This window comes from Vulpes vulpes, unplaced genomic scaffold (assembly GCF_048418805.1).
Source record: "Vulpes vulpes isolate BD-2025 unplaced genomic scaffold, VulVul3 u000000825, whole genome shotgun sequence".
In the NCBI taxonomy this organism is placed as follows: Eukaryota; Metazoa; Chordata; class Mammalia; order Carnivora; family Canidae; genus Vulpes; species Vulpes vulpes.
In genome coordinates, this window is record NW_027325840.1 from 1 (window position 1) to 27,501 (window position 27,501).

The following is a 27,501-nucleotide window of genomic DNA, read 5'->3' on the forward strand; positions in this document are numbered from 1 at the left end:
TGTGTTGCGTGCGCGGCGCCCACGCCCAGGCGCGGAGCGAGTCTCTCTTGTGTCTCTTGCTGTGTTGCGCGCGGCCCTTTTCGGCATGGGTGCCGGCCGCCCCCGCGTCGCTGTGGCCTTGGCTGTTGCGGGGCCGCGGAGCGCGCAGCCCGGTGCCAACGGGGCCTGAGGCCCCGGGCGGTCGGGCCATCTGGTGTCCCGGGCCCGCGGAGCGTGGACGTCGTGGCTGAGGGCCGAAGGGACGGTGGTCCGCGGGGGAGGCAGGGCATGTCCTTCGGAGAGAAGGTGCAGGCGGGCCCGGGCCGAAGGTGGGGGGGGTTGCGGGTGGCTGGGTGGCTTGGAGGCTGGGGGCGGTGCCAGGGAATTGCTAGGGGCTGGGGGCGGGCCTGGGGGCGGAGATTGGGGCGGGGCGAGGAGGGCCCGCAGGCGGGCCCGGCCCCGGCCCCGGCCCCGGCCCCCAAAGCCCCGCCCCGGCCCCGGCCCCCAAAGCCCCGCCCCGGCCCCCCGGAGGGGCTCGCAGGCCTGCGGAGACGGGATCCAGCCCCCGCCCGGCTCCCCCCAGCGACCGCCCCCTCCCCGCCCCGGCCCCGAGGTTCCTGCTGTCGCCCCGTCCCCTCCGTCGGCCGCCTTCGGGCCCCCGCGGCGCCCTGGGACGCGCGGCCGGCTAGGACGTGGGTGGGTGTGCTTGAAGGGCGGGCTGCGAGGGTGAAGGGCTTGAGAGGAAGAGGAGGTGGTGCATGTGTGTGGCCTCCTGCCCGTGCAGCCGGCGCCCTCGGTGCTCCGCGGCGCCCTGCGGTGCTTCCGGCGGGGCGGGGGCCATGCCACGGGTCGCCCGGAGGGGGGCGCCGCCGCCGCCGCCGCCGCCGCCGCCGCCGCCGCCGCCGCCGCCGCCGCGTTGGTCGAGGGGGCGTTGGCGGCCAAGGGACAGACAGGAAGGCAGGCAAAAGGCCGAGGAAAAAAAGCCTACAGCACCCGGTATTCCCAGGCGGTCTCCCATCCAAGTACTAACCAGGCCCGACCCTGCTTAGCTTCCGAGATCAGACGAGATCGGGCGCGTTCAGGGTGGTATGGCCGTAGACGTCCGCGGCTGCCGCTGGGCGCCCCAAGAGCCTGCTCTGCGCCTCTCCGGGCCAGGCGCCCGCCGCTCCTCAGCCCTCCGCCCGCCCGATCGCGCCAGCCCGCCTGCATGCTCGCCTGCCGGCCCGACTGATTGATTGACTGACCGCCTCCCGCGCCGCGCCCGGGGTGGCGGAGGGCGCCTGCCCCGGGCCGGGCGGGGGGGGTGGGGGCCAAGACGCCTCCCGCACCCCGGAGCGGAGGCTGTCGCCGGAGCCCGGGCGCGCTCCCGTCCCCGGCCTGGCGGGCGCGTCGCCGCCGCTCGGCTCCCCGGATGGCACGCCGCCCCACCTCGGACCGCTCACTGGCTGGGGGGGTGCCGCGGGCCGGCGCCGGCCGGCTCCGGACGACCCCTGGCCTCTCCTGTTCTTCAGCCGGCCTGGCTCAAAGCCAAGCCGGGGCCGCCCGCGCCGCCGGACCCCATCCTCGGACAGGCAGGGACACAGACACAGGTGCCCACGACAGACAGACAGACAGACACACACACACACACAGACGGAGGGACACGGGCACTCGGAGCTGGGCCACAAGGCCTGTGGGGGCGAGGCAGCCACCCCGCCGGAGGGGCGCAGGCCCTGGAGCTGCCTTAGGAGCCCTGGCAGCCGCGGGCCCTGCAGCCACGGTGTCAGGGATGCCGTTCTGCCCCCATTCCTGCCCATCAGCCGAACCGCCGCGGGACCGTGTGCCTGTGTTGCGTGCGCGGCGCCCACGCCCAGGCGCGGAGCGAGTCTCTCTTGTGTCTCTTGCTGTGTTGCGCGCGGCCCTTTTCGGCATGGGTGCCGGCCGCCCCCGCGTCGCTGTGGCCTTGGCTGTTGCGGGGCCGCGGAGCGCGCAGCCCGGTGCCAACGGGGCCTGAGGCCCCGGGCGGTCGGGCCATCTGGTGTCCCGGGCCCGCGGAGCGTGGACGTCGTGGCTGAGGGCCGAAGGGACGGTGGTCCGCGGGGGAGGCAGGGCATGTCCTTCGGAGAGAAGGTGCAGGCGGGCCCGGGCCGAAGGTGGGGGGGGTTGCGGGTGGCTGGGTGGCTTGGAGGCTGGGGGCGGTGCCAGGGAATTGCTAGGGGCTGGGGGCGGGCCTGGGGGCGGAGATTGGGGCGGGGCGAGGAGGGCCCCGGCCCCGGCCCCGGCCCCCAAAGCCCCGCCCCGGCCCCGGCCCCCAAAGCCCCGCCCCGGCCCCCCGGAGGGGCTCGCAGGCCTGCGGAGACGGGATCCAGCCCCCGCCCGGCTCCCCCCAGCGACCGCCCCCTCCCCGCCCCGGCCCCGAGGTTCCTGCTGTCGCCCCGTCCCCTCCGTCGGCCGCCTTCGGGCCCCCGCGGCGCCCTGGGACGCGCGGCCGGCTAGGACGTGGGTGGGTGTGCTTGAAGGGCGGGCTGCGAGGGTGAAGGGCTTGAGAGGAAGAGGAGGTGGTGCATGTGTGTGGCCTCCTGCCCGTGCAGCCGGCGCCCTCGGTGCTCCGCGGCGCCCTGCGGTGCTTCCGGCGGGGCGGGGGCCATGCCACGGGTCGCCCGGAGGGGGGCGCCGCCGCCGCCGCCGCCGCCGCCGCCGCGTTGGTCGAGGGGGCGTTGGCGGCCAAGGGACAGACAGGAAGGCAGGCAAAAGGCCGAGGAAAAAAAGCCTACAGCACCCGGTATTCCCAGGCGGTCTCCCATCCAAGTACTAACCAGGCCCGACCCTGCTTAGCTTCCGAGATCAGACGAGATCGGGCGCGTTCAGGGTGGTATGGCCGTAGACGTCCGCGGCTGCCGCTGGGCGCCCCAAGAGCCTGCTCTGCGCCTCTCCGGGCCAGGCGCCCGCCGCTCCTCAGCCCTCCGCCCGCCCGATCGCGCCAGCCCGCCTGCATGCTCGCCTGCCGGCCCGACTGATTGATTGACTGACCGCCTCCCGCGCCGCGCCCGGGGTGGCGGAGGGCGCCTGCCCCGGGCCGGGCGGGGGGGGTGGGGGCCAAGACGCCTCCCGCACCCCGGAGCGGAGGCTGTCGCCGGAGCCCGGGCGCGCTCCCGTCCCCGGCCTGGCGGGCGCGTCGCCGCCGCTCGGCTCCCCGGATGGCACGCCGCCCCACCTCGGACCGCTCACTGGCTGGGGGGGTGCCGCGGGCCGGCGCCGGCCGGCTCCGGACGACCCCTGGCCTCTCCTGTTCTTCAGCCGGCCTGGCTCAAAGCCAAGCCGGGGCCGCCCGCGCCGCCGGACCCCATCCTCGGACAGGCAGGGACACAGACACAGGTGCCCACGACAGACAGACAGACAGACACACACACACACACAGACGGAGGGACACGGGCACTCGGAGCTGGGCCACAAGGCCTGTGGGGGCGAGGCAGCCACCCCGCCGGAGGGGCGCAGGCCCTGGAGCTGCCTTAGGAGCCCTGGCAGCCGCGGGCCCTGCAGCCACGGTGTCAGGGATGCCGTTCTGCCCCCATTCCTGCCCATCAGCCGAACCGCCGCGGGACCGTGTGCCTGTGTTGCGTGCGCGGCGCCCACGCCCAGGCGCGGAGCGAGTCTCTCTTGTGTCTCTTGCTGTGTTGCGCGCGGCCCTTTTCGGCATGGGTGCCGGCCGCCCCCGCGTCGCTGTGGCCTTGGCTGTTGCGGGGCCGCGGAGCGCGCAGCCCGGTGCCAACGGGGCCTGAGGCCCCGGGCGGTCGGGCCATCTGGTGTCCCGGGCCCGCGGAGCGTGGACGTCGTGGCTGAGGGCCGAAGGGACGGTGGTCCGCGGGGGAGGCAGGGCATGTCCTTCGGAGAGAAGGTGCAGGCGGGCCCGGGCCGAAGGTGGGGGGGGTTGCGGGTGGCTGGGTGGCTTGGAGGCTGGGGGCGGTGCCAGGGAATTGCTAGGGGCTGGGGGCGGGCCTGGGGGCGGAGATTGGGGCGGGGCGAGGAGGGCCCCGGCCCCGGCCCCGGCCCCCAAAGCCCCGCCCCGGCCCCGGCCCCCAAAGCCCCGCCCCGGCCCCCCGGAGGGGCTCGCAGGCCTGCGGAGACGGGATCCAGCCCCCGCCCGGCTCCCCCCAGCGACCGCCCCCTCCCCGCCCCGGCCCCGAGGTTCCTGCTGTCGCCCCGTCCCCTCCGTCGGCCGCCTTCGGGCCCCCGCGGCGCCCTGGGACGCGCGGCCGGCTAGGACGTGGGTGGGTGTGCTTGAAGGGCGGGCTGCGAGGGTGAAGGGCTTGAGAGGAAGAGGAGGTGGTGCATGTGTGTGGCCTCCTGCCCGTGCAGCCGGCGCCCTCGGTGCTCCGCGGCGCCCTGCGGTGCTTCCGGCGGGGCGGGGGCCATGCCACGGGTCGCCCGGAGGGGGGCGCCGCCGCCGCCGCCGCCGCCGCCGCCGCGTTGGTCGAGGGGGCGTTGGCGGCCAAGGGACAGACAGGAAGGCAGGCAAAAGGCCGAGGAAAAAAAGCCTACAGCACCCGGTATTCCCAGGCGGTCTCCCATCCAAGTACTAACCAGGCCCGACCCTGCTTAGCTTCCGAGATCAGACGAGATCGGGCGCGTTCAGGGTGGTATGGCCGTAGACGTCCGCGGCTGCCGCTGGGCGCCCCAAGAGCCTGCTCTGCGCCTCTCCGGGCCAGGCGCCCGCCGCTCCTCAGCCCTCCGCCCGCCCGATCGCGCCAGCCCGCCTGCATGCTCGCCTGCCGGCCCGACTGATTGATTGACTGACCGCCTCCCGCGCCGCGCCCGGGGTGGCGGAGGGCGCCTGCCCCGGGCCGGGCGGGGGGGGTGGGGGCCAAGACGCCTCCCGCACCCCGGAGCGGAGGCTGTCGCCGGAGCCCGGGCGCGCTCCCGTCCCCGGCCTGGCGGGCGCGTCGCCGCCGCTCGGCTCCCCGGATGGCACGCCGCCCCACCTCGGACCGCTCACTGGCTGGGGGGGTGCCGCGGGCCGGCGCCGGCCGGCTCCGGACGACCCCTGGCCTCTCCTGTTCTTCAGCCGGCCTGGCTCAAAGCCAAGCCGGGGCCGCCCGCGCCGCCGGACCCCATCCTCGGACAGGCAGGGACACAGACACAGGTGCCCACGACAGACAGACAGACACACACACACACACACACACAGACGGAGGGACACGGGCACTCGGAGCTGGGCCACAAGGCCTGTGGGGGCGAGGCAGCCACCCCGCCGGAGGGGCGCAGGCCCTGGAGCTGCCTTAGGAGCCCTGGCAGCCGCGGGCCCTGCAGCCACGGTGTCAGGGATGCCGTTCTGCCCCCATTCCTGCCCATCAGCCGAACCGCCGCGGGACCGTGTGCCTGTGTTGCGTGCGCGGCGCCCACGCCCAGGCGCGGAGCGAGTCTCTCTTGTGTCTCTTGCTGTGTTGCGCGCGGCCCTTTTCGGCATGGGTGCCGGCCGCCCCCGCGTCGCTGTGGCCTTGGCTGTTGCGGGGCCGCGGAGCGCGCAGCCCGGTGCCAACGGGGCCTGAGGCCCCGGGCGGTCGGGCCATCTGGTGTCCCGGGCCCGCGGAGCGTGGACGTCGTGGCTGAGGGCCGAAGGGACGGTGGTCCGCGGGGGAGGCAGGGCATGTCCTTCGGAGAGAAGGTGCAGGCGGGCCCGGGCCGAAGGTGGGGGGGGTTGCGGGTGGCTGGGTGGCTTGGAGGCTGGGGGCGGTGCCAGGGAATTGCTAGGGGCTGGGGGCGGGCCTGGGGGCGGAGATTGGGGCGGGGCGAGGAGGGCCCGCAGGTGGGCCCGGCCCCGGCCCCGGCCCCGGCCCCGGCCCCCAAAGCCCCGCCCCGGCCCCCCGGAGGGGCTCGCAGGCCTGCGGAGACGGGATCCAGCCCCCGCCCGGCTCCCCCCAGCGACCGCCCCCTCCCCGCCCCGGCCCCGAGGTTCCTGCTGTCGCCCCGTCCCCTCCGTCGGCCGCCTTCGGGCCCCCGCGGCGCCCTGGGACGCGCGGCCGGCTAGGACGTGGGTGGGTGTGCTTGAAGGGCGGGCTGCGAGGGTGAAGGGCTTGAGAGGAAGAGGAGGTGGTGCATGTGTGTGGCCTCCTGCCCGTGCAGCCGGCGCCCTCGGTGCTCCGCGGCGCCCTGCGGTGCTTCCGGCGGGGCGGGGGCCATGCCACGGGTCGCCCGGAGGGGGGCGCCGCCGCCGCCGCCGCCGCCGCCGCCGCCGCCGCGTTGGTCGAGGGGGCGTTGGCGGCCAAGGGACAGACAGGAAGGCAGGCAAAAGGCCGAGGAAAAAAAGCCTACAGCACCCGGTATTCCCAGGCGGTCTCCCATCCAAGTACTAACCAGGCCCGACCCTGCTTAGCTTCCGAGATCAGACGAGATCGGGCGCGTTCAGGGTGGTATGGCCGTAGACGTCCGCGGCTGCCGCTGGGCGCCCCAAGAGCCTGCTCTGCGCCTCTCCGGGCCAGGCGCCCGCCGCTCCTCAGCCCTCCGCCCGCCCGATCGCGCCAGCCCGCCTGCATGCTCGCCTGCCGGCCCGACTGATTGATTGACTGACCGCCTCCCGCGCCACGCCCGGGGTGGCGGAGGGCGCCTGCCCCGGGCCGGGCGGGGGGGGTGGGGGCCAAGACGCCTCCCGCACCCCGGAGCGGAGGCTGTCGCCGGAGCCCGGGCGCGCTCCCGTCCCCGGCCTGGCGGGCGCGTCGCCGCCGCTCGGCTCCCCGGATGGCACGCCGCCCCACCTCGGACCGCTCACTGGCTGGGGGGGTGCCGCGGGCCGGCGCCGGCCGGCTCCGGACGACCCCTGGCCTCTCCTGTTCTTCAGCCGGCCTGGCTCAAAGCCAAGCCGGGGCCGCCCGCGCCGCCGGACCCCATCCTCGGACAGGCAGGGACACAGACACAGGTGCCCACGACAGACAGACAGACACACACACACACACACACAGACGGAGGGACACGGGCACTCGGAGCTGGGCCACAAGGCCTGTGGGGGCGAGGCAGCCACCCCGCCGGAGGGGCGCAGGCCCTGGAGCTGCCTTAGGAGCCCTGGCAGCCGCGGGCCCTGCAGCCACGGTGTCAGGGATGCCGTTCTGCCCCCATTCCTGCCCATCAGCCGAACCGCCGCGGGACCGTGTGCCTGTGTTGCGTGCGCGGCGCCCACGCCCAGGCGCGGAGCGAGTCTCTCTTGTGTCTCTTGCTGTGTTGCGCGCGGCCCTTTTCGGCATGGGTGCCGGCCGCCCCCGCGTCGCTGTGGCCTTGGCTGTTGCGGGGCCGCGGAGCGCGCAGCCCGGTGCCAACGGGGCCTGAGGCCCCGGGCGGTCGGGCCATCTGGTGTCCCGGGCCCGCGGAGCGTGGACGTCGTGGCTGAGGGCCGAAGGGACGGTGGTCCGCGGGGGAGGCAGGGCATGTCCTTCGGAGAGAAGGTGCAGGCGGGCCCGGGCCGAAGGTGGGGGGGGTTGCGGGTGGCTGGGTGGCTTGGAGGCTGGGGGCGGTGCCAGGGAATTGCTAGGGGCTGGGGGCGGGCCTGGGGGCGGAGATTGGGGCGGGGCGAGGAGGGCCCGCAGGCGGGCCCGGCCCCGGCCCCGGCCCCGGCCCCCAAAGCCCCGCCCCGGCCCCGGCCCCCAAAGCCCCGCCCCGGCCCCCCGGAGGGGCTCGCAGGCCTGCGGAGACGGGATCCAGCCCCCGCCCGGCTCCCCCCAGCGACCGCCCCCTCCCCGCCCCGGCCCCGAGGTTCCTGCTGTCGCCCCGTCCCCTCCGTCGGCCGCCTTCGGGCCCCCGCGGCGCCCTGGGACGCGCGGCCGGCTAGGACGTGGGTGGGTGTGCTTGAAGGGCGGGCTGCGAGGGTGAAGGGCTTGAGAGGAAGAGGAGGTGGTGCATGTGTGTGGCCTCCTGCCCGTGCAGCCGGCGCCCTCGGTGCTCCGCGGCGCCCTGCGGTGCTTCCGGCGGGGCGGGGGCCATGCCACGGGTCGCCCGGAGGGGGGCGCCGCCGCCGCCGCCGCCGCCGCCGCCGCCGCCGCCGCCGCCGCCGCCGCGTTGGTCGAGGGGGCGTTGGCGGCCAAGGGACAGACAGGAAGGCAGGCAAAAGGCCGAGGAAAAAAAGCCTACAGCACCCGGTATTCCCAGGCGGTCTCCCATCCAAGTACTAACCAGGCCCGACCCTGCTTAGCTTCCGAGATCAGACGAGATCGGGCGCGTTCAGGGTGGTATGGCCGTAGACGTCCGCGGCTGCCGCTGGGCGCCCCAAGAGCCTGCTCTGCGCCTCTCCGGGCCAGGCGCCCGCCGCTCCTCAGCCCTCCGCCCGCCCGATCGCGCCAGCCCGCCTGCATGCTCGCCTGCCGGCCCGACTGATTGATTGACTGACCGCCTCCCGCGCCGCGCCCGGGGTGGCGGAGGGCGCCTGCCCCGGGCCGGGCGGGGGGGGTGGGGGCCAAGACGCCTCCCGCACCCCGGAGCGGAGGCTGTCGCCGGAGCCCGGGCGCGCTCCCGTCCCCGGCCTGGCGGGCGCGTCGCCGCCGCTCGGCTCCCCGGATGGCACGCCGCCCCACCTCGGACCGCTCACTGGCTGGGGGGGTGCCGCGGGCCGGCGCCGGCCGGCTCCGGACGACCCCTGGCCTCTCCTGTTCTTCAGCCGGCCTGGCTCAAAGCCAAGCCGGGGCCGCCCGCGCCGCCGGACCCCATCCTCGGACAGGCAGGGACACAGACACAGGTGCCCACGACAGACAGACAGACACACACACACACACACACACACAGACGGAGGGACACGGGCACTCGGAGCTGGGCCACAAGGCCTGTGGGGGCGAGGCAGCCACCCCGCCGGAGGGGCGCAGGCCCTGGAGCTGCCTTAGGAGCCCTGGCAGCCGCGGGCCCTGCAGCCACGGTGTCAGGGATGCCGTTCTGCCCCCATTCCTGCCCATCAGCCGAACCGCCGCGGGACCGTGTGCCTGTGTTGCGTGCGCGGCGCCCACGCCCAGGCGCGGAGCGAGTCTCTCTTGTGTCTCTTGCTGTGTTGCGCGCGGCCCTTTTCGGCATGGGTGCCGGCCGCCCCCGCGTCGCTGTGGCCTTGGCTGTTGCGGGGCCGCGGAGCGCGCAGCCCGGTGCCAACGGGGCCTGAGGCCCCGGGCGGTCGGGCCATCTGGTGTCCCGGGCCCGCGGAGCGTGGACGTCGTGGCTGAGGGCCGAAGGGACGGTGGTCCGCGGGGGAGGCAGGGCATGTCCTTCGGAGAGAAGGTGCAGGCGGGCCCGGGCCGAAGGTGGGGGGGGTTGCGGGTGGCTGGGTGGCTTGGAGGCTGGGGGCGGTGCCAGGGAATTGCTAGGGGCTGGGGGCGGGCCTGGGGGCGGAGATTGGGGCGGGGCGAGGAGGGCCCCGGCCCCGGCCCCGGCCCCCAAAGCCCCGCCCCGGCCCCGGCCCCCAAAGCCCCGCCCCGGCCCCCCGGAGGGGCTCGCAGGCCTGCGGAGACGGGATCCAGCCCCCGCCCGGCTCCCCCCAGCGACCGCCCCCTCCCCGCCCCGGCCCCGAGGTTCCTGCTGTCGCCCCGTCCCCTCCGTCGGCCGCCTTCGGGCCCCCGCGGCGCCCTGGGACGCGCGGCCGGCTAGGACGTGGGTGGGTGTGCTTGAAGGGCGGGCTGCGAGGGTGAAGGGCTTGAGAGGAAGAGGAGGTGGTGCATGTGTGTGGCCTCCTGCCCGTGCAGCCGGCGCCCTCGGTGCTCCGCGGCGCCCTGCGGTGCTTCCGGCGGGGCGGGGGCCATGCCACGGGTCGCCCGGAGGGGGGCGCCGCCGCCGCCGCCGCCGCCGCCGCCGCGTTGGTCGAGGGGGCGTTGGCGGCCAAGGGACAGACAGGAAGGCAGGCAAAAGGCCGAGGAAAAAAAGCCTACAGCACCCGGTATTCCCAGGCGGTCTCCCATCCAAGTACTAACCAGGCCCGACCCTGCTTAGCTTCCGAGATCAGACGAGATCGGGCGCGTTCAGGGTGGTATGGCCGTAGACGTCCGCGGCTGCCGCTGGGCGCCCCAAGAGCCTGCTCTGCGCCTCTCCGGGCCAGGCGCCCGCCGCTCCTCAGCCCTCCGCCCGCCCGATCGCGCCAGCCCGCCTGCATGCTCGCCTGCCGGCCCGACTGATTGATTGACTGACCGCCTCCCGCGCCGCGCCCGGGGTGGCGGAGGGCGCCTGCCCCGGGCCGGGCGGGGGGGGTGGGGGCCAAGACGCCTCCCGCACCCCGGAGCGGAGGCTGTCGCCGGAGCCCGGGCGCGCTCCCGTCCCCGGCCTGGCGGGCGCGTCGCCGCCGCTCGGCTCCCCGGATGGCACGCCGCCCCACCTCGGACCGCTCACTGGCTGGGGGGGTGCCGCGGGCCGGCGCCGGCCGGCTCCGGACGACCCCTGGCCTCTCCTGTTCTTCAGCCGGCCTGGCTCAAAGCCAAGCCGGGGCCGCCCGCGCCGCCGGACCCCATCCTCGGACAGGCAGGGACACAGACACAGGTGCCCACGACAGACAGACAGACACACACACACACACACACACAGACGGAGGGACACGGGCACTCGGAGCTGGGCCACAAGGCCTGTGGGGGCGAGGCAGCCACCCCGCCGGAGGGGCGCAGGCCCTGGAGCTGCCTTAGGAGCCCTGGCAGCCGCGGGCCCTGCAGCCACGGTGTCAGGGATGCCGTTCTGCCCCCATTCCTGCCCATCAGCCGAACCGCCGCGGGACCGTGTGCCTGTGTTGCGTGCGCGGCGCCCACGCCCAGGCGCGGAGCGAGTCTCTCTTGTGTCTCTTGCTGTGTTGCGCGCGGCCCTTTTCGGCATGGGTGCCGGCCGCCCCCGCGTCGCTGTGGCCTTGGCTGTTGCGGGGCCGCGGAGCGCGCAGCCCGGTGCCAACGGGGCCTGAGGCCCCGGGCGGTCGGGCCATCTGGTGTCCCGGGCCCGCGGAGCGTGGACGTCGTGGCTGAGGGCCGAAGGGACGGTGGTCCGCGGGGGAGGCAGGGCATGTCCTTCGGAGAGAAGGTGCAGGCGGGCCCGGGCCGAAGGTGGGGGGGGTTGCGGGTGGCTGGGTGGCTTGGAGGCTGGGGGCGGTGCCAGGGAATTGCTAGGGGCTGGGGGCGGGCCTGGGGGCGGAGATTGGGGCGGGGCGAGGAGGGCCCGCAGGTGGGCCCGGCCCCGGCCCCGGCCCCGGCCCCGGCCCCCAAAGCCCCGCCCCGGCCCCCCGGAGGGGCTCGCAGGCCTGCGGAGACGGGATCCAGCCCCCGCCCGGCTCCCCCCAGCGACCGCCCCCTCCCCGCCCCGGCCCCGAGGTTCCTGCTGTCGCCCCGTCCCCTCCGTCGGCCGCCTTCGGGCCCCCGCGGCGCCCTGGGACGCGCGGCCGGCTAGGACGTGGGTGGGTGTGCTTGAAGGGCGGGCTGCGAGGGTGAAGGGCTTGAGAGGAAGAGGAGGTGGTGCATGTGTGTGGCCTCCTGCCCGTGCAGCCGGCGCCCTCGGTGCTCCGCGGCGCCCTGCGGTGCTTCCGGCGGGGCGGGGGCCATGCCACGGGTCGCCCGGAGGGGGGCGCCGCCGCCGCCGCCGCCGCCGCCGCCGCCGCCGCGTTGGTCGAGGGGGCGTTGGCGGCCAAGGGACAGACAGGAAGGCAGGCAAAAGGCCGAGGAAAAAAAGCCTACAGCACCCGGTATTCCCAGGCGGTCTCCCATCCAAGTACTAACCAGGCCCGACCCTGCTTAGCTTCCGAGATCAGACGAGATCGGGCGCGTTCAGGGTGGTATGGCCGTAGACGTCCGCGGCTGCCGCTGGGCGCCCCAAGAGCCTGCTCTGCGCCTCTCCGGGCCAGGCGCCCGCCGCTCCTCAGCCCTCCGCCCGCCCGATCGCGCCAGCCCGCCTGCATGCTCGCCTGCCGGCCCGACTGATTGATTGACTGACCGCCTCCCGCGCCACGCCCGGGGTGGCGGAGGGCGCCTGCCCCGGGCCGGGCGGGGGGGGTGGGGGCCAAGACGCCTCCCGCACCCCGGAGCGGAGGCTGTCGCCGGAGCCCGGGCGCGCTCCCGTCCCCGGCCTGGCGGGCGCGTCGCCGCCGCTCGGCTCCCCGGATGGCACGCCGCCCCACCTCGGACCGCTCACTGGCTGGGGGGGTGCCGCGGGCCGGCGCCGGCCGGCTCCGGACGACCCCTGGCCTCTCCTGTTCTTCAGCCGGCCTGGCTCAAAGCCAAGCCGGGGCCGCCCGCGCCGCCGGACCCCATCCTCGGACAGGCAGGGACACAGACACAGGTGCCCACGACAGACAGACAGACACACACACACACACACACAGACGGAGGGACACGGGCACTCGGAGCTGGGCCACAAGGCCTGTGGGGGCGAGGCAGCCACCCCGCCGGAGGGGCGCAGGCCCTGGAGCTGCCTTAGGAGCCCTGGCAGCCGCGGGCCCTGCAGCCACGGTGTCAGGGATGCCGTTCTGCCCCCATTCCTGCCCATCAGCCGAACCGCCGCGGGACCGTGTGCCTGTGTTGCGTGCGCGGCGCCCACGCCCAGGCGCGGAGCGAGTCTCTCTTGTGTCTCTTGCTGTGTTGCGCGCGGCCCTTTTCGGCATGGGTGCCGGCCGCCCCCGCGTCGCTGTGGCCTTGGCTGTTGCGGGGCCGCGGAGCGCGCAGCCCGGTGCCAACGGGGCCTGAGGCCCCGGGCGGTCGGGCCATCTGGTGTCCCGGGCCCGCGGAGCGTGGACGTCGTGGCTGAGGGCCGAAGGGACGGTGGTCCGCGGGGGAGGCAGGGCATGTCCTTCGGAGAGAAGGTGCAGGCGGGCCCGGGCCGAAGGTGGGGGGGGTTGCGGGTGGCTGGGTGGCTTGGAGGCTGGGGGCGGTGCCAGGGAATTGCTAGGGGCTGGGGGCGGGCCTGGGGGCGGAGATTGGGGCGGGGCGAGGAGGGCCCGCAGGCGGGCCCGGCCCCGGCCCCGGCCCCGGCCCCCAAAGCCCCGCCCCGGCCCCGGCCCCCAAAGCCCCGCCCCGGCCCCCCGGAGGGGCTCGCAGGCCTGCGGAGACGGGATCCAGCCCCCGCCCGGCTCCCCCCAGCGACCGCCCCCTCCCCGCCCCGGCCCCGAGGTTCCTGCTGTCGCCCCGTCCCCTCCGTCGGCCGCCTTCGGGCCCCCGCGGCGCCCTGGGACGCGCGGCCGGCTAGGACGTGGGTGGGTGTGCTTGAAGGGCGGGCTGCGAGGGTGAAGGGCTTGAGAGGAAGAGGAGGTGGTGCATGTGTGTGGCCTCCTGCCCGTGCAGCCGGCGCCCTCGGTGCTCCGCGGCGCCCTGCGGTGCTTCCGGCGGGGCGGGGGCCATGCCACGGGTCGCCCGGAGGGGGGCGCCGCCGCCGCCGCCGCCGCCGCCGCCGCCGCCGCCGCCGCCGCCGCCGCGTTGGTCGAGGGGGCGTTGGCGGCCAAGGGACAGACAGGAAGGCAGGCAAAAGGCCGAGGAAAAAAAGCCTACAGCACCCGGTATTCCCAGGCGGTCTCCCATCCAAGTACTAACCAGGCCCGACCCTGCTTAGCTTCCGAGATCAGACGAGATCGGGCGCGTTCAGGGTGGTATGGCCGTAGACGTCCGCGGCTGCCGCTGGGCGCCCCAAGAGCCTGCTCTGCGCCTCTCCGGGCCAGGCGCCCGCCGCTCCTCAGCCCTCCGCCCGCCCGATCGCGCCAGCCCGCCTGCATGCTCGCCTGCCGGCCCGACTGATTGATTGACTGACCGCCTCCCGCGCCGCGCCCGGGGTGGCGGAGGGCGCCTGCCCCGGGCCGGGCGGGGGGGGTGGGGGCCAAGACGCCTCCCGCACCCCGGAGCGGAGGCTGTCGCCGGAGCCCGGGCGCGCTCCCGTCCCCGGCCTGGCGGGCGCGTCGCCGCCGCTCGGCTCCCCGGATGGCACGCCGCCCCACCTCGGACCGCTCACTGGCTGGGGGGGTGCCGCGGGCCGGCGCCGGCCGGCTCCGGACGACCCCTGGCCTCTCCTGTTCTTCAGCCGGCCTGGCTCAAAGCCAAGCCGGGGCCGCCCGCGCCGCCGGACCCCATCCTCGGACAGGCAGGGACACAGACACAGGTGCCCACGACAGACAGACAGACACACACACACACACACACACACAGACGGAGGGACACGGGCACTCGGAGCTGGGCCACAAGGCCTGTGGGGGCGAGGCAGCCACCCCGCCGGAGGGGCGCAGGCCCTGGAGCTGCCTTAGGAGCCCTGGCAGCCGCGGGCCCTGCAGCCACGGTGTCAGGGATGCCGTTCTGCCCCCATTCCTGCCCATCAGCCGAACCGCCGCGGGACCGTGTGCCTGTGTTGCGTGCGCGGCGCCCACGCCCAGGCGCGGAGCGAGTCTCTCTTGTGTCTCTTGCTGTGTTGCGCGCGGCCCTTTTCGGCATGGGTGCCGGCCGCCCCCGCGTCGCTGTGGCCTTGGCTGTTGCGGGGCCGCGGAGCGCGCAGCCCGGTGCCAACGGGGCCTGAGGCCCCGGGCGGTCGGGCCATCTGGTGTCCCGGGCCCGCGGAGCGTGGACGTCGTGGCTGAGGGCCGAAGGGACGGTGGTCCGCGGGGGAGGCAGGGCATGTCCTTCGGAGAGAAGGTGCAGGCGGGCCCGGGCCGAAGGTGGGGGGGGTTGCGGGTGGCTGGGTGGCTTGGAGGCTGGGGGCGGTGCCAGGGAATTGCTAGGGGCTGGGGGCGGGCCTGGGGGCGGAGATTGGGGCGGGGCGAGGAGGGCCCGCAGGCGGGCCCGGCCCCGGCCCCGGCCCCGGCCCCCAAAGCCCCGCCCCGGCCCCGGCCCCCAAAGCCCCGCCCCGGCCCCCCGGAGGGGCTCGCAGGCCTGCGGAGACGGGATCCAGCCCCCGCCCGGCTCCCCCCAGCGACCGCCCCCTCCCCGCCCCGGCCCCGAGGTTCCTGCTGTCGCCCCGTCCCCTCCGTCGGCCGCCTTCGGGCCCCCGCGGCGCCCTGGGACGCGCGGCCGGCTAGGACGTGGGTGGGTGTGCTTGAAGGGCGGGCTGCGAGGGTGAAGGGCTTGAGAGGAAGAGGAGGTGGTGCATGTGTGTGGCCTCCTGCCCGTGCAGCCGGCGCCCTCGGTGCTCCGCGGCGCCCTGCGGTGCTTCCGGCGGGGCGGGGGCCATGCCACGGGTCGCCCGGAGGGGGGCGCCGCCGCCGCCGCCGCCGCCGCCGCCGCCGCCGCCGCCGCCGCCGCGTTGGTCGAGGGGGCGTTGGCGGCCAAGGGACAGACAGGAAGGCAGGCAAAAGGCCGAGGAAAAAAAGCCTACAGCACCCGGTATTCCCAGGCGGTCTCCCATCCAAGTACTAACCAGGCCCGACCCTGCTTAGCTTCCGAGATCAGACGAGATCGGGCGCGTTCAGGGTGGTATGGCCGTAGACGTCCGCGGCTGCCGCTGGGCGCCCCAAGAGCCTGCTCTGCGCCTCTCCGGGCCAGGCGCCCGCCGCTCCTCAGCCCTCCGCCCGCCCGATCGCGCCAGCCCGCCTGCATGCTCGCCTGCCGGCCCGACTGATTGATTGACTGACCGCCTCCCGCGCCGCGCCCGGGGTGGCGGAGGGCGCCTGCCCCGGGCCGGGCGGGGGGGGTGGGGGCCAAGACGCCTCCCGCACCCCGGAGCGGAGGCTGTCGCCGGAGCCCGGGCGCGCTCCCGTCCCCGGCCTGGCGGGCGCGTCGCCGCCGCTCGGCTCCCCGGATGGCACGCCGCCCCACCTCGGACCGCTCACTGGCTGGGGGGGTGCCGCGGGCCGGCGCCGGCCGGCTCCGGACGACCCCTGGCCTCTCCTGTTCTTCAGCCGGCCTGGCTCAAAGCCAAGCCGGGGCCGCCCGCGCCGCCGGACCCCATCCTCGGACAGGCAGGGACACAGACACAGGTGCCCACGACAGACAGACAGACACACACACACACACACACAGACGGAGGGACACGGGCACTCGGAGCTGGGCCACAAGGCCTGTGGGGGCGAGGCAGCCACCCCGCCGGAGGGGCGCAGGCCCTGGAGCTGCCTTAGGAGCCCTGGCAGCCGCGGGCCCTGCAGCCACGGTGTCAGGGATGCCGTTCTGCCCCCATTCCTGCCCATCAGCCGAACCGCCGCGGGACCGTGTGCCTGTGTTGCGTGCGCGGCGCCCACGCCCAGGCGCGGAGCGAGTCTCTCTTGTGTCTCTTGCTGTGTTGCGCGCGGCCCTTTTCGGCATGGGTGCCGGCCGCCCCCGCGTCGCTGTGGCCTTGGCTGTTGCGGGGCCGCGGAGCGCGCAGCCCGGTGCCAACGGGGCCTGAGGCCCCGGGCGGTCGGGCCATCTGGTGTCCCGGGCCCGCGGAGCGTGGACGTCGTGGCTGAGGGCCGAAGGGACGGTGGTCCGCGGGGGAGGCAGGGCATGTCCTTCGGAGAGAAGGTGCAGGCGGGCCCGGGCCGAAGGTGGGGGGGGTTGCGGGTGGCTGGGTGGCTTGGAGGCTGGGGGCGGTGCCAGGGAATTGCTAGGGGCTGGGGGCGGGCCTGGGGGCGGAGATTGGGGCGGGGCGAGGAGGGCCCCGGCCCCGGCCCCGGCCCCCAAAGCCCCGCCCCGGCCCCCCGGAGGGGCTCGCAGGCCTGCGGAGACGGGATCCAGCCCCCGCCCGGCTCCCCCCAGCGACCGCCCCCTCCCCGCCCCGGCCCCGAGGTTCCTGCTGTCGCCCCGTCCCCTCCGTCGGCCGCCTTCGGGCCCCCGCGGCGCCCTGGGACGCGCGGCCGGCTAGGACGTGGGTGGGTGTGCTTGAAGGGCGGGCTGCGAGGGTGAAGGGCTTGAGAGGAAGAGGAGGTGGTGCATGTGTGTGGCCTCCTGCCCGTGCAGCCGGCGCCCTCGGTGCTCCGCGGCGCCCTGCGGTGCTTCCGGCGGGGCGGGGGCCATGCCACGGGTCGCCCGGAGGGGGGCGCCGCCGCCGCCGCCGCCGCCGCCGCGTTGGTCGAGGGGGCGTTGGCGGCCAAGGGACAGACAGGAAGGCAGGCAAAAGGCCGAGGAAAAAAAGCCTACAGCACCCGGTATTCCCAGGCGGTCTCCCATCCAAGTACTAACCAGGCCCGACCCTGCTTAGCTTCCGAGATCAGACGAGATCGGGCGCGTTCAGGGTGGTATGGCCGTAGACGTCCGCGGCTGCCGCTGGGCGCCCCAAGAGCCTGCTCTGCGCCTCTCCGGGCCAGGCGCCCGCCGCTCCTCAGCCCTCCGCCCGCCCGATCGCGCCAGCCCGCCTGCATGCTCGCCTGCCGGCCCGACTGATTGATTGACTGACCGCCTCCCGCGCCGCGCCCGGGGTGGCGGAGGGCGCCTGCCCCGGGCCGGGCGGGGGGGGTGGGGGCCAAGACGCCTCCCGCACCCCGGAGCGGAGGCTGTCGCCGGAGCCCGGGCGCGCTCCCGTCCCCGGCCTGGCGGGCGCGTCGCCGCCGCTCGGCTCCCCGGATGGCACGCCGCCCCACCTCGGACCGCTCACTGGCTGGGGGGGTGCCGCGGGCCGGCGCCGGCCGGCTCCGGACGACCCCTGGCCTCTCCTGTTCTTCAGCCGGCCTGGCTCAAAGCCAAGCCGGGGCCGCCCGCGCCGCCGGACCCCATCCTCGGACAGGCAGGGACACAGACACAGGTGCCCACGACAGACAGACAGACACACACACACACACACACACAGACGGAGGGACACGGGCACTCGGAGCTGGGCCACAAGGCCTGTGGGGGCGAGGCAGCCACCCCGCCGGAGGGGCGCAGGCCCTGGAGCTGCCTTAGGAGCCCTGGCAGCCGCGGGCCCTGCAGCCACGGTGTCAGGGATGCCGTTCTGCCCCCATTCCTGCCCATCAGCCGAACCGCCGCGGGACCGTGTGCCTGTGTTGCGTGCGCGGCGCCCACGCCCAGGCGCGGAGCGAGTCTCTCTTGTGTCTCTTGCTGTGTTGCGCGCGGCCCTTTTCGGCATGGGTGCCGGCCGCCCCCGCGTCGCTGTGGCCTTGGCTGTTGCGGGGCCGCGGAGCGCGCAGCCCGGTGCCAACGGGGCCTGAGGCCCCGGGCGGTCGGGCCATCTGGTGTCCCGGGCCCGCGGAGCGTGGACGTCGTGGCTGAGGGCCGAAGGGACGGTGGTCCGCGGGGGAGGCAGGGCATGTCCTTCGGAGAGAAGGTGCAGGCGGGCCCGGGCCGAAGGTGGGGGGGGTTGCGGGTGGCTGGGTGGCTTGGAGGCTGGGGGCGGTGCCAGGGAATTGCTAGGGGCTGGGGGCGGGCCTGGGGGCGGAGATTGGGGCGGGGCGAGGAGGGCCCGCAGGTGGGCCCGGCCCCGGCCCCGGCCCCGGCCCCGGCCCCCAAAGCCCCGCCCCGGCCCCCCGGAGGGGCTCGCAGGCCTGCGGAGACGGGATCCAGCCCCCGCCCGGCTCCCCCCAGCGACCGCCCCCTCCCCGCCCCGGCCCCGAGGTTCCTGCTGTCGCCCCGTCCCCTCCGTCGGCCGCCTTCGGGCCCCCGCGGCGCCCTGGGACGCGCGGCCGGCTAGGACGTGGGTGGGTGTGCTTGAAGGGCGGGCTGCGAGGGTGAAGGGCTTGAGAGGAAGAGGAGGTGGTGCATGTGTGTGGCCTCCTGCCCGTGCAGCCGGCGCCCTCGGTGCTCCGCGGCGCCCTGCGGTGCTTCCGGCGGGGCGGGGGCCATGCCACGGGTCGCCCGGAGGGGGGCGCCGCCGCCGCCGCCGCCGCCGCCGCCGCCGCCGCGTTGGTCGAGGGGGCGTTGGCGGCCAAGGGACAGACAGGAAGGCAGGCAAAAGGCCGAGGAAAAAAAGCCTACAGCACCCGGTATTCCCAGGCGGTCTCCCATCCAAGTACTAACCAGGCCCGACCCTGCTTAGCTTCCGAGATCAGACGAGATCGGGCGCGTTCAGGGTGGTATGGCCGTAGACGTCCGCGGCTGCCGCTGGGCGCCCCAAGAGCCTGCTCTGCGCCTCTCCGGGCCAGGCGCCCGCCGCTCCTCAGCCCTCCGCCCGCCCGATCGCGCCAGCCCGCCTGCATGCTCGCCTGCCGGCCCGACTGATTGATTGACTGACCGCCTCCCGCGCCACGCCCGGGGTGGCGGAGGGCGCCTGCCCCGGGCCGGGCGGGGGGGGTGGGGGCCAAGACGCCTCCCGCACCCCGGAGCGGAGGCTGTCGCCGGAGCCCGGGCGCGCTCCCGTCCCCGGCCTGGCGGGCGCGTCGCCGCCGCTCGGCTCCCCGGATGGCACGCCGCCCCACCTCGGACCGCTCACTGGCTGGGGGGGTGCCGCGGGCCGGCGCCGGCCGGCTCCGGACGACCCCTGGCCTCTCCTGTTCTTCAGCCGGCCTGGCTCAAAGCCAAGCCGGGGCCGCCCGCGCCGCCGGACCCCATCCTCGGACAGGCAGGGACACAGACACAGGTGCCCACGACAGACAGACAGACACACACACACACACACACAGACGGAGGGACACGGGCACTCGGAGCTGGGCCACAAGGCCTGTGGGGGCGAGGCAGCCACCCCGCCGGAGGGGCGCAGGCCCTGGAGCTGCCTTAGGAGCCCTGGCAGCCGCGGGCCCTGCAGCCACGGTGTCAGGGATGCCGTTCTGCCCCCATTCCTGCCCATCAGCCGAACCGCCGCGGGACCGTGTGCCTGTGTTGCGTGCGCGGCGCCCACGCCCAGGCGCGGAGCGAGTCTCTCTTGTGTCTCTTGCTGTGTTGCGCGCGGCCCTTTTCGGCATGGGTGCCGGCCGCCCCCGCGTCGCTGTGGCCTTGGCTGTTGCGGGGCCGCGGAGCGCGCAGCCCGGTGCCAACGGGGCCTGAGGCCCCGGGCGGTCGGGCCATCTGGTGTCCCGGGCCCGCGGAGCGTGGACGTCGTGGCTGAGGGCCGAAGGGACGGTGGTCCGCGGGGGAGGCAGGGCATGTCCTTCGGAGAGAAGGTGCAGGCGGGCCCGGGCCGAAGGTGGGGGGGGTTGCGGGTGGCTGGGTGGCTTGGAGGCTGGGGGCGGTGCCAGGGAATTGCTAGGGGCTGGGGGCGGGCCTGGGGGCGGAGATTGGGGCGGGGCGAGGAGGGCCCGCAGGCGGGCCCGGCCCCGGCCCCGGCCCCGGCCCCCAAAGCCCCGCCCCGGCCCCGGCCCCCAAAGCCCCGCCCCGGCCCCCCGGAGGGGCTCGCAGGCCTGCGGAGACGGGATCCAGCCCCCGCCCGGCTCCCCCCAGCGACCGCCCCCTCCCCGCCCCGGCCCCGAGGTTCCTGCTGTCGCCCCGTCCCCTCCGTCGGCCGCCTTCGGGCCCCCGCGGCGCCCTGGGACGCGCGGCCGGCTAGGACGTGGGTGGGTGTGCTTGAAGGGCGGGCTGCGAGGGTGAAGGGCTTGAGAGGAAGAGGAGGTGGTGCATGTGTGTGGCCTCCTGCCCGTGCAGCCGGCGCCCTCGGTGCTCCGCGGCGCCCTGCGGTGCTTCCGGCGGGGCGGGGGCCATGCCACGGGTCGCCCGGAGGGGGGCGCCGCCGCCGCCGCCGCCGCCGCCGCCGCCGCCGCCGCCGCCGCCGCGTTGGTCGAGGGGGCGTTGGCGGCCAAGGGACAGACAGGAAGGCAGGCAAAAGGCCGAGGAAAAAAAGCCTACAGCACCCGGTATTCCCAGGCGGTCTCCCATCCAAGTACTAACCAGGCCCGACCCTGCTTAGCTTCCGAGATCAGACGAGATCGGGCGCGTTCAGGGTGGTATGGCCGTAGACGTCCGCGGCTGCCGCTGGGCGCCCCAAGAGCCTGCTCTGCGCCTCTCCGGGCCAGGCGCCCGCCGCTCCTCAGCCCTCCGCCCGCCCGATCGCGCCAGCCCGCCTGCATGCTCGCCTGCCGGCCCGACTGATTGATTGACTGACCGCCTCCCGCGCCGCGCCCGGGGTGGCGGAGGGCGCCTGCCCCGGGCCGGGCGGGGGGGGTGGGGGCCAAGACGCCTCCCGCACCCCGGAGCGGAGGCTGTCGCCGGAGCCCGGGCGCGCTCCCGTCCCCGGCCTGGCGGGCGCGTCGCCGCCGCTCGGCTCCCCGGATGGCACGCCGCCCCACCTCGGACCGCTCACTGGCTGGGGGGGTGCCGCGGGCCGGCGCCGGCCGGCTCCGGACGACCCCTGGCCTCTCCTGTTCTTCAGCCGGCCTGGCTCAAAGCCAAGCCGGGGCCGCCCGCGCCGCCGGACCCCATCCTCGGACAGGCAGGGACACAGACACAGGTGCCCACGACAGACAGACAGACACACACACACACACACACAGACGGAGGGACACGGGCACTCGGAGCTGGGCCACAAGGCCTGTGGGGGCGAGGCAGCCACCCCGCCGGAGGGGCGCAGGCCCTGGAGCTGCCTTAGGAGCCCTGGCAGCCGCGGGCCCTGCAGCCACGGTGTCAGGGATGCCGTTCTGCCCCCATTCCTGCCCATCAGCCGAACCGCCGCGGGACCGTGTGCCTGTGTTGCGTGCGCGGCGCCCACGCCCAGGCGCGGAGCGAGTCTCTCTTGTGTCTCTTGCTGTGTTGCGCGCGGCCCTTTTCGGCATGGGTGCCGGCCGCCCCCGCGTCGCTGTGGCCTTGGCTGTTGCGGGGCCGCGGAGCGCGCAGCCCGGTGCCAACGGGGCCTGAGGCCCCGGGCGGTCGGGCCATCTGGTGTCCCGGGCCCGCGGAGCGTGGACGTCGTGGCTGAGGGCCGAAGGGACGGTGGTCCGCGGGGGAGGCAGGGCATGTCCTTCGGAGAGAAGGTGCAGGCGGGCCCGGGCCGAAGGTGGGGGGGGTTGCGGGTGGCTGGGTGGCTTGGAGGCTGGGGGCGGTGCCAGGGAATTGCTAGGGGCTGGGGGCGGGCCTGGGGGCGGAGATTGGGGCGGGGCGAGGAGGGCCCGCAGGCGGGCCCGGCCCCGGCCCCGGCCCCGGCCCCCAAAGCCCCGCCCCGGCCCCGGCCCCCAAAGCCCCGCCCCGGCCCCCCGGAGGGGCTCGCAGGCCTGCGGAGACGGGATCCAGCCCCCGCCCGGCTCCCCCCAGCGACCGCCCCCTCCCCGCCCCGGCCCCGAGGTTCCTGCTGTCGCCCCGTCCCCTCCGTCGGCCGCCTTCGGGCCCCCGCGGCGCCCTGGGACGCGCGGCCGGCTAGGACGTGGGTGGGTGTGCTTGAAGGGCGGGCTGCGAGGGTGAAGGGCTTGAGAGGAAGAGGAGGTGGTGCATGTGTGTGGCCTCCTGCCCGTGCAGCCGGCGCCCTCGGTGCTCCGCGGCGCCCTGCGGTGCTTCCGGCGGGGCGGGGGCCATGCCACGGGTCGCCCGGAGGGGGGCGCCGCCGCCGCCGCCGCCGCCGCCGCCGCGTTGGTCGAGGGGGCGTTGGCGGCCAAGGGACAGACAGGAAGGCAGGCAAAAGGCCGAGGAAAAAAAGCCTACAGCACCCGGTATTCCCAGGCGGTCTCCCATCCAAGTACTAACCAGGCCCGACCCTGCTTAGCTTCCGAGATCAGACGAGATCGGGCGCGTTCAGGGTGGTATGGCCGTAGACGTCCGCGGCTGCCGCTGGGCGCCCCAAGAGCCTGCTCTGCGCCTCTCCGGGCCAGGCGCCCGCCGCTCCTCAGCCCTCCGCCCGCCCGATCGCGCCAGCCCGCCTGCATGCTCGCCTGCCGGCCCGACTGATTGATTGACTGACCGCCTCCCGCGCCGCGCCCGGGGTGGCGGAGGGCGCCTGCCCCGGGCCGGGCGGGGGGGGTGGGGGCCAAGACGCCTCCCGCACCCCGGAGCGGAGGCTGTCGCCGGAGCCCGGGCGCGCTCCCGTCCCCGGCCTGGCGGGCGCGTCGCCGCCGCTCGGCTCCCCGGATGGCACGCCGCCCCACCTCGGACCGCTCACTGGCTGGGGGGGTGCCGCGGGCCGGCGCCGGCCGGCTCCGGACGACCCCTGGCCTCTCCTGTTCTTCAGCCGGCCTGGCTCAAAGCCAAGCCGGGGCCGCCCGCGCCGCCGGACCCCATCCTCGGACAGGCAGGGACACAGACACAGGTGCCCACGACAGACAGACAGACACACACACACACACACACAGACGGAGGGACACGGGCACTCGGAGCTGGGCCACAAGGCCTGTGGGGGCGAGGCAGCCACCCCGCCGGAGGGGCGCAGGCCCTGGAGCTGCCTTAGGAGCCCTGGCAGCCGCGGGCCCTGCAGCCACGGTGTCAGGGATGCCGTTCTGCCCCCATTCCTGCCCATCAGCCGAACCGCCGCGGGACCGTGTGCCTGTGTTGCGTGCGCGGCGCCCACGCCCAGGCGCGGAGCGAGTCTCTCTTGTGTCTCTTGCTGTGTTGCGCGCGGCCCTTTTCGGCATGGGTGCCGGCCGCCCCCGCGTCGCTGTGGCCTTGGCTGTTGCGGGGCCGCGGAGCGCGCAGCCTGGTGCCAACGGGGCCTGAGGCCCCGGGCGGTCGGGCCATCTGGTGTCCCGGGCCCGCGGAGCGTGGACGTCGTGGCTGAGGGCCGAAGGGACGGTGGTCCGCGGGGGAGGCAGGGCATGTCCTTCGGAGAGAAGGTGCAGGCGGGCCCGGGCCGAAGGTGGGGGGGGTTGCGGGTGGCTGGGTGGCTTGGAGGCTGGGGGCGGTGCCAGGGAATTGCTAGGGGCTGGGGGCGGGCCTGGGGGCGGAGATTGGGGCGGGGCGAGGAGGGCCCGCAGGCGGGCCCGGCCCCGGCCCCGGCCCCGGCCCCCAAAGCCCCGCCCCGGCCCCGGCCCCCAAAGCCCTGCCCCGGCCCCCCGGAGGGGCTCGCAGGCCTGCGGAGACGGGATCCAGCCCCCGCCCGGCTCCCCCCAGCGACCGCCCCCTCCCCGCCCCGGCCCCGAGGTTCCTGCTGTCGCCCCGTCCCCTCCGTCGGCCGCCTTCGGGCCCCCGCGGCGCCCTGGGACGCGCGGCCGGCTAGGACGTGGGTGGGTGTGCTTGAAGGGCGGGCTGCGAGGGTGAAGGGCTTGAGAGGAAGAGGAGGTGGTGCATGTGTGTGGCCTCCTGCCCGTGCAGCCGGCGCCCTCGGTGCTCCGCGGCGCCCTGCGGTGCTTCCGGCGGGGCGGGGGCCATGCCACGGGTCGCCCGGAGGGGGGCGCCGCCGCCGCCGCCGCCGCCGCCGCCGCCGCCGCCGCCGCCGCCGCCGCGTTGGTCGAGGGGGCGTTGGCGGCCAAGGGACAGACAGGAAGGCAGGCAAAAGGCCGAGGAAAAAAAGCCTACAGCACCCGGTATTCCCAGGCGGTCTCCCATCCAAGTACTAACCAGGCCCGACCCTGCTTAGCTTCCGAGATCAGACGAGATCGGGCGCGTTCAGGGTGGTATGGCCGTAGACGTCCGCGGCTGCCGCTGGGCGCCCCAAGAGCCTGCTCTGCGCCTCTCCGGGCCAGGCGCCCGCCGCTCCTCAGCCCTCCGCCCGCCCGATCGCGCCAGCCCGCCTGCATGCTCGCCTGCCGGCCCGACTGATTGATTGACTGACCGCCTCCCGCGCCGCGCCCGGGGTGGCGGAGGGCGCCTGCCCCGGGCCGGGCGGGGGGGGTGGGGGCCAAGACGCCTCCCGCACCCCGGAGCGGAGGCTGTCGCCGGAGCCCGGGCGCGCTCCCGTCCCCGGCCTGGCGGGCGCGTCGCCGCCGCTCGGCTCCCCGGATGGCACGCCGCCCCACCTCGGACCGCTCACTGGCTGGGGGGGTGCCGCGGGCCGGCGCCGGCCGGCTCCGGACGACCCCTGGCCTCTCCTGTTCTTCAGCCGGCCTGGCTCAAAGCCAAGCCGGGGCCGCCCGCGCCGCCGGACCCCATCCTCGGACAGGCAGGGACACAGACACAGGTGCCCACGACAGACAGACAGACACACACACACACACACACAGACGGAGGGACACGGGCACTCGGAGCTGGGCCACAAGGCCTGTGGGGGCGAGGCAGCCACCCCGCCGGAGGGGCGCAGGCCCTGGAGCTGCCTTAGGAGCCCTGGCAGCCGCGGGCCCTGCAGCCACGGTGTCAGGGATGCCGTTCTGCCCCCATTCCTGCCCATCAGCCGAACCGCCGCGGGACCGTGTGCCTGTGTTGCGTGCGCGGCGCCCACGCCCAGGCGCGGAGCGAGTCTCTCTTGTGTCTCTTGCTGTGTTGCGCGCGGCCCTTTTCGGCATGGGTGCCGGCCGCCCCCGCGTCGCTGTGGCCTTGGCTGTTGCGGGGCCGCGGAGCGCGCAGCCCGGTGCCAACGGGGCCTGAGGCCCCGGGCGGTCGGGCCATCTGGTGTCCCGGGCCCGCGGAGCGTGGACGTCGTGGCTGAGGGCCGAAGGGACGGTGGTCCGCGGGGGAGGCAGGGCATGTCCTTCGGAGAGAAGGTGCAGGCGGGCCCGGGCCGAAGGTGGGGGGGGTTGCGGGTGGCTGGGTGGCTTGGAGGCTGGGGGCGGTGCCAGGGAATTGCTAGGGGCTGGGGGCGGGCCTGGGGGCGGAGATTGGGGCGGGGCGAGGAGGGCCCGCAGGCGGGCCCGGCCCCGGCCCCGGCCCCGGCCCCCAAAGCCCCGCCCCGGCCCCGGCCCCCAAAGCCCCGCCCCGGCCCCCCGGAGGGGCTCGCAGGCCTGCGGAGACGGGATCCAGCCCCCGCCCGGCTCCCCCCAGCGACCGCCCCCTCCCCGCCCCGGCCCCGAGGTTCCTGCTGTCGCCCCGTCCCCTCCGTCGGCCGCCTTCGGGCCCCCGCGGCGCCCTGGGACGCGCGGCCGGCTAGGACGTGGGTGGGTGTGCTTGAAGGGCGGGCTGCGAGGGTGAAGGGCTTGAGAGGAAGAGGAGGTGGTGCATGTGTGTGGCCTCCTGCCCGTGCAGCCGGCGCCCTCGGTGCTCCGCGGCGCCCTGCGGTGCTTCCGGCGGGGCGGGGGCCATGCCACGGGTCGCCCGGAGGGGGGCGCCGCCGCCGCCGCCGCCGCCGCCGCCGCCGCCGCCGCCGCCGCGTTGGTCGAGGGGGCGTTGGCGGCCAAGGGACAGACAGGAAGGCAGGCAAAAGGCCGAGGAAAAAAAGCCTACAGCACCCGGTATTCCCAGGCGGTCTCCCATCCAAGTACTAACCAGGCCCGACCCTGCTTAGCTTCCGAGATCAGACGAGATCGGGCGCGTTCAGGGTGGTATGGCCGTAGACGTCCGCGGCTGCCGCTGGGCGCCCCAAGAGCCTGCTCTGCGCCTCTCCGGGCCAGGCGCCCGCCGCTCCTCAGCCCTCCGCCCGCCCGATCGCGCCAGCCCGCCTGCATGCTCGCCTGCCGGCCCGACTGATTGATTGACTGACCGCCTCCCGCGCCGCGCCCGGGGTGGCGGAGGGCGCCTGCCCCGGGCCGGGCGGGGGGGGTGGGGGCCAAGACGCCTCCCGCACCCCGGAGCGGAGGCTGTCGCCGGAGCCCGGGCGCGCTCCCGTCCCCGGCCTGGCGGGCGCGTCGCCGCCGCTCGGCTCCCCGGATGGCACGCCGCCCCACCTCGGACCGCTCACTGGCTGGGGGGGTGCCGCGGGCCGGCGCCGGCCGGCTCCGGACGACCCCTGGCCTCTCCTGTTCTTCAGCCGGCCTGGCTCAAAGCCAAGCCGGGGCCGCCCGCGCCGCCGGACCCCATCCTCGGACAGGCAGGGACACAGACACAGGTGCCCACGACAGACAGACAGACACACACACACACACACACAGACGGAGGGACACGGGCACTCGGAGCTGGGCCACAAGGCCTGTGGGGGCGAGGCAGCCACCCCGCCGGAGGGGCGCAGGCCCTGGAGCTGCCTTAGGAGCCCTGGCAGCCGCGGGCCCTGCAGCCACGGTGTCAGGGATGCCGTTCTGCCCCCATTCCTGCCCATCAGCCGAACCGCCGCGGGACCGTGTGCCTGTGTTGCGTGCGCGGCGCCCACGCCCAGGCGCGGAGCGAGTCTCTCTTGTGTCTCTTGCTGTGTTGCGCGCGGCCCTTTTCGGCATGGGTGCCGGCCGCCCCCGCGTCGCTGTGGCCTTGGCTGTTGCGGGGCCGCGGAGCGCGCAGCCCGGTGCCAACGGGGCCTGAGGCCCCGGGCGGTCGGGCCATCTGGTGTCCCGGGCCCGCGGAGCGTGGACGTCGTGGCTGAGGGCCGAAGGGACGGTGGTCCGCGGGGGAGGCAGGGCATGTCCTTCGGAGAGAAGGTGCAGGCGGGCCCGGGCCGAAGGTGGGGGGGGTTGCGGGTGGCTGGGTGGCTTGGAGGCTGGGGGCGGTGCCAGGGAATTGCTAGGGGCTGGGGGCGGGCCTGGGGGCGGAGATTGGGGCGGGGCGAGGAGGGCCCGCAGGCGGGCCCGGCCCCGGCCCCGGCCCCGGCCCCCAAAGCCCCGCCCCGGCCCCGGCCCCCAAAGCCCCGCCCCGGCCCCCCGGAGGGGCTCGCAGGCCTGCGGAGACGGGATCCAGCCCCCGCCCGGCTCCCCCCAGCGACCGCCCCCTCCCCGCCCCGGCCCCGAGGTTCCTGCTGTCGCCCCGTCCCCTCCGTCGGCCGCCTTCGGGCCCCCGCGGCGCCCTGGGACGCGCGGCCGGCTAGGACGTGGGTGGGTGTGCTTGAAGGGCGGGCTGCGAGGGTGAAGGGCTTGAGAGGAAGAGGAGGTGGTGCATGTGTGTGGCCTCCTGCCCGTGC

At 76.2% G+C, this 27,501-nt stretch overlaps 15 non-coding genes across 15 annotated transcripts; all 15 read right to left on the bottom strand.

Moving 5' to 3' along the window:
* Positions 1 to 960: 960 nt before the first annotated feature.
* LOC140597546 (5S ribosomal RNA) lies at positions 961 to 1,079 on the bottom strand. The gene has a single exon (XR_011999388.1). It is a non-coding gene; the product is annotated as a 5S ribosomal RNA (ribosomal RNA).
* A 1,646-nt stretch (positions 1,080 to 2,725) lies between these two features.
* On the bottom strand, positions 2,726 to 2,844 carry LOC140597557 (5S ribosomal RNA). The gene has a single exon (XR_011999399.1). It is a non-coding gene; the product is annotated as a 5S ribosomal RNA (ribosomal RNA).
* Positions 2,845 to 4,490: 1,646 nt separating this feature from the next.
* LOC140597568 (5S ribosomal RNA) lies at positions 4,491 to 4,609 on the bottom strand. Its single transcript, XR_011999410.1, has one exon. It is a non-coding gene; the product is annotated as a 5S ribosomal RNA (ribosomal RNA).
* Positions 4,610 to 6,260: 1,651 nt separating this feature from the next.
* Positions 6,261 to 6,379, bottom strand: LOC140597578 (5S ribosomal RNA). Its single transcript, XR_011999420.1, has one exon. It is a non-coding gene; the product is annotated as a 5S ribosomal RNA (ribosomal RNA).
* A 1,684-nt stretch (positions 6,380 to 8,063) lies between these two features.
* LOC140597579 (5S ribosomal RNA) lies at positions 8,064 to 8,182 on the bottom strand. Its single transcript, XR_011999421.1, has one exon. It is a non-coding gene; the product is annotated as a 5S ribosomal RNA (ribosomal RNA).
* A 1,650-nt stretch (positions 8,183 to 9,832) lies between these two features.
* On the bottom strand, positions 9,833 to 9,951 carry LOC140597547 (5S ribosomal RNA). The gene has a single exon (XR_011999389.1). It is a non-coding gene; the product is annotated as a 5S ribosomal RNA (ribosomal RNA).
* Positions 9,952 to 11,602: 1,651 nt separating this feature from the next.
* Positions 11,603 to 11,721, bottom strand: LOC140597548 (5S ribosomal RNA). Its single transcript, XR_011999390.1, has one exon. It is a non-coding gene; the product is annotated as a 5S ribosomal RNA (ribosomal RNA).
* Positions 11,722 to 13,405: 1,684 nt separating this feature from the next.
* On the bottom strand, positions 13,406 to 13,524 carry LOC140597549 (5S ribosomal RNA). Its single transcript, XR_011999391.1, has one exon. It is a non-coding gene; the product is annotated as a 5S ribosomal RNA (ribosomal RNA).
* A 1,685-nt stretch (positions 13,525 to 15,209) lies between these two features.
* On the bottom strand, positions 15,210 to 15,328 carry LOC140597550 (5S ribosomal RNA). The gene has a single exon (XR_011999392.1). It is a non-coding gene; the product is annotated as a 5S ribosomal RNA (ribosomal RNA).
* Positions 15,329 to 16,945: 1,617 nt separating this feature from the next.
* On the bottom strand, positions 16,946 to 17,064 carry LOC140597551 (5S ribosomal RNA). Its single transcript, XR_011999393.1, has one exon. It is a non-coding gene; the product is annotated as a 5S ribosomal RNA (ribosomal RNA).
* A 1,651-nt stretch (positions 17,065 to 18,715) lies between these two features.
* On the bottom strand, positions 18,716 to 18,834 carry LOC140597552 (5S ribosomal RNA). The gene has a single exon (XR_011999394.1). It is a non-coding gene; the product is annotated as a 5S ribosomal RNA (ribosomal RNA).
* A 1,681-nt stretch (positions 18,835 to 20,515) lies between these two features.
* Positions 20,516 to 20,634, bottom strand: LOC140597553 (5S ribosomal RNA). The gene has a single exon (XR_011999395.1). It is a non-coding gene; the product is annotated as a 5S ribosomal RNA (ribosomal RNA).
* Positions 20,635 to 22,297: 1,663 nt separating this feature from the next.
* On the bottom strand, positions 22,298 to 22,416 carry LOC140597554 (5S ribosomal RNA). The gene has a single exon (XR_011999396.1). It is a non-coding gene; the product is annotated as a 5S ribosomal RNA (ribosomal RNA).
* A 1,684-nt stretch (positions 22,417 to 24,100) lies between these two features.
* Positions 24,101 to 24,219, bottom strand: LOC140597555 (5S ribosomal RNA). The gene has a single exon (XR_011999397.1). It is a non-coding gene; the product is annotated as a 5S ribosomal RNA (ribosomal RNA).
* Positions 24,220 to 25,897: 1,678 nt separating this feature from the next.
* Positions 25,898 to 26,016, bottom strand: LOC140597556 (5S ribosomal RNA). The gene has a single exon (XR_011999398.1). It is a non-coding gene; the product is annotated as a 5S ribosomal RNA (ribosomal RNA).
* Between the last annotated feature and the right edge of the window lie 1,485 nt (positions 26,017 to 27,501).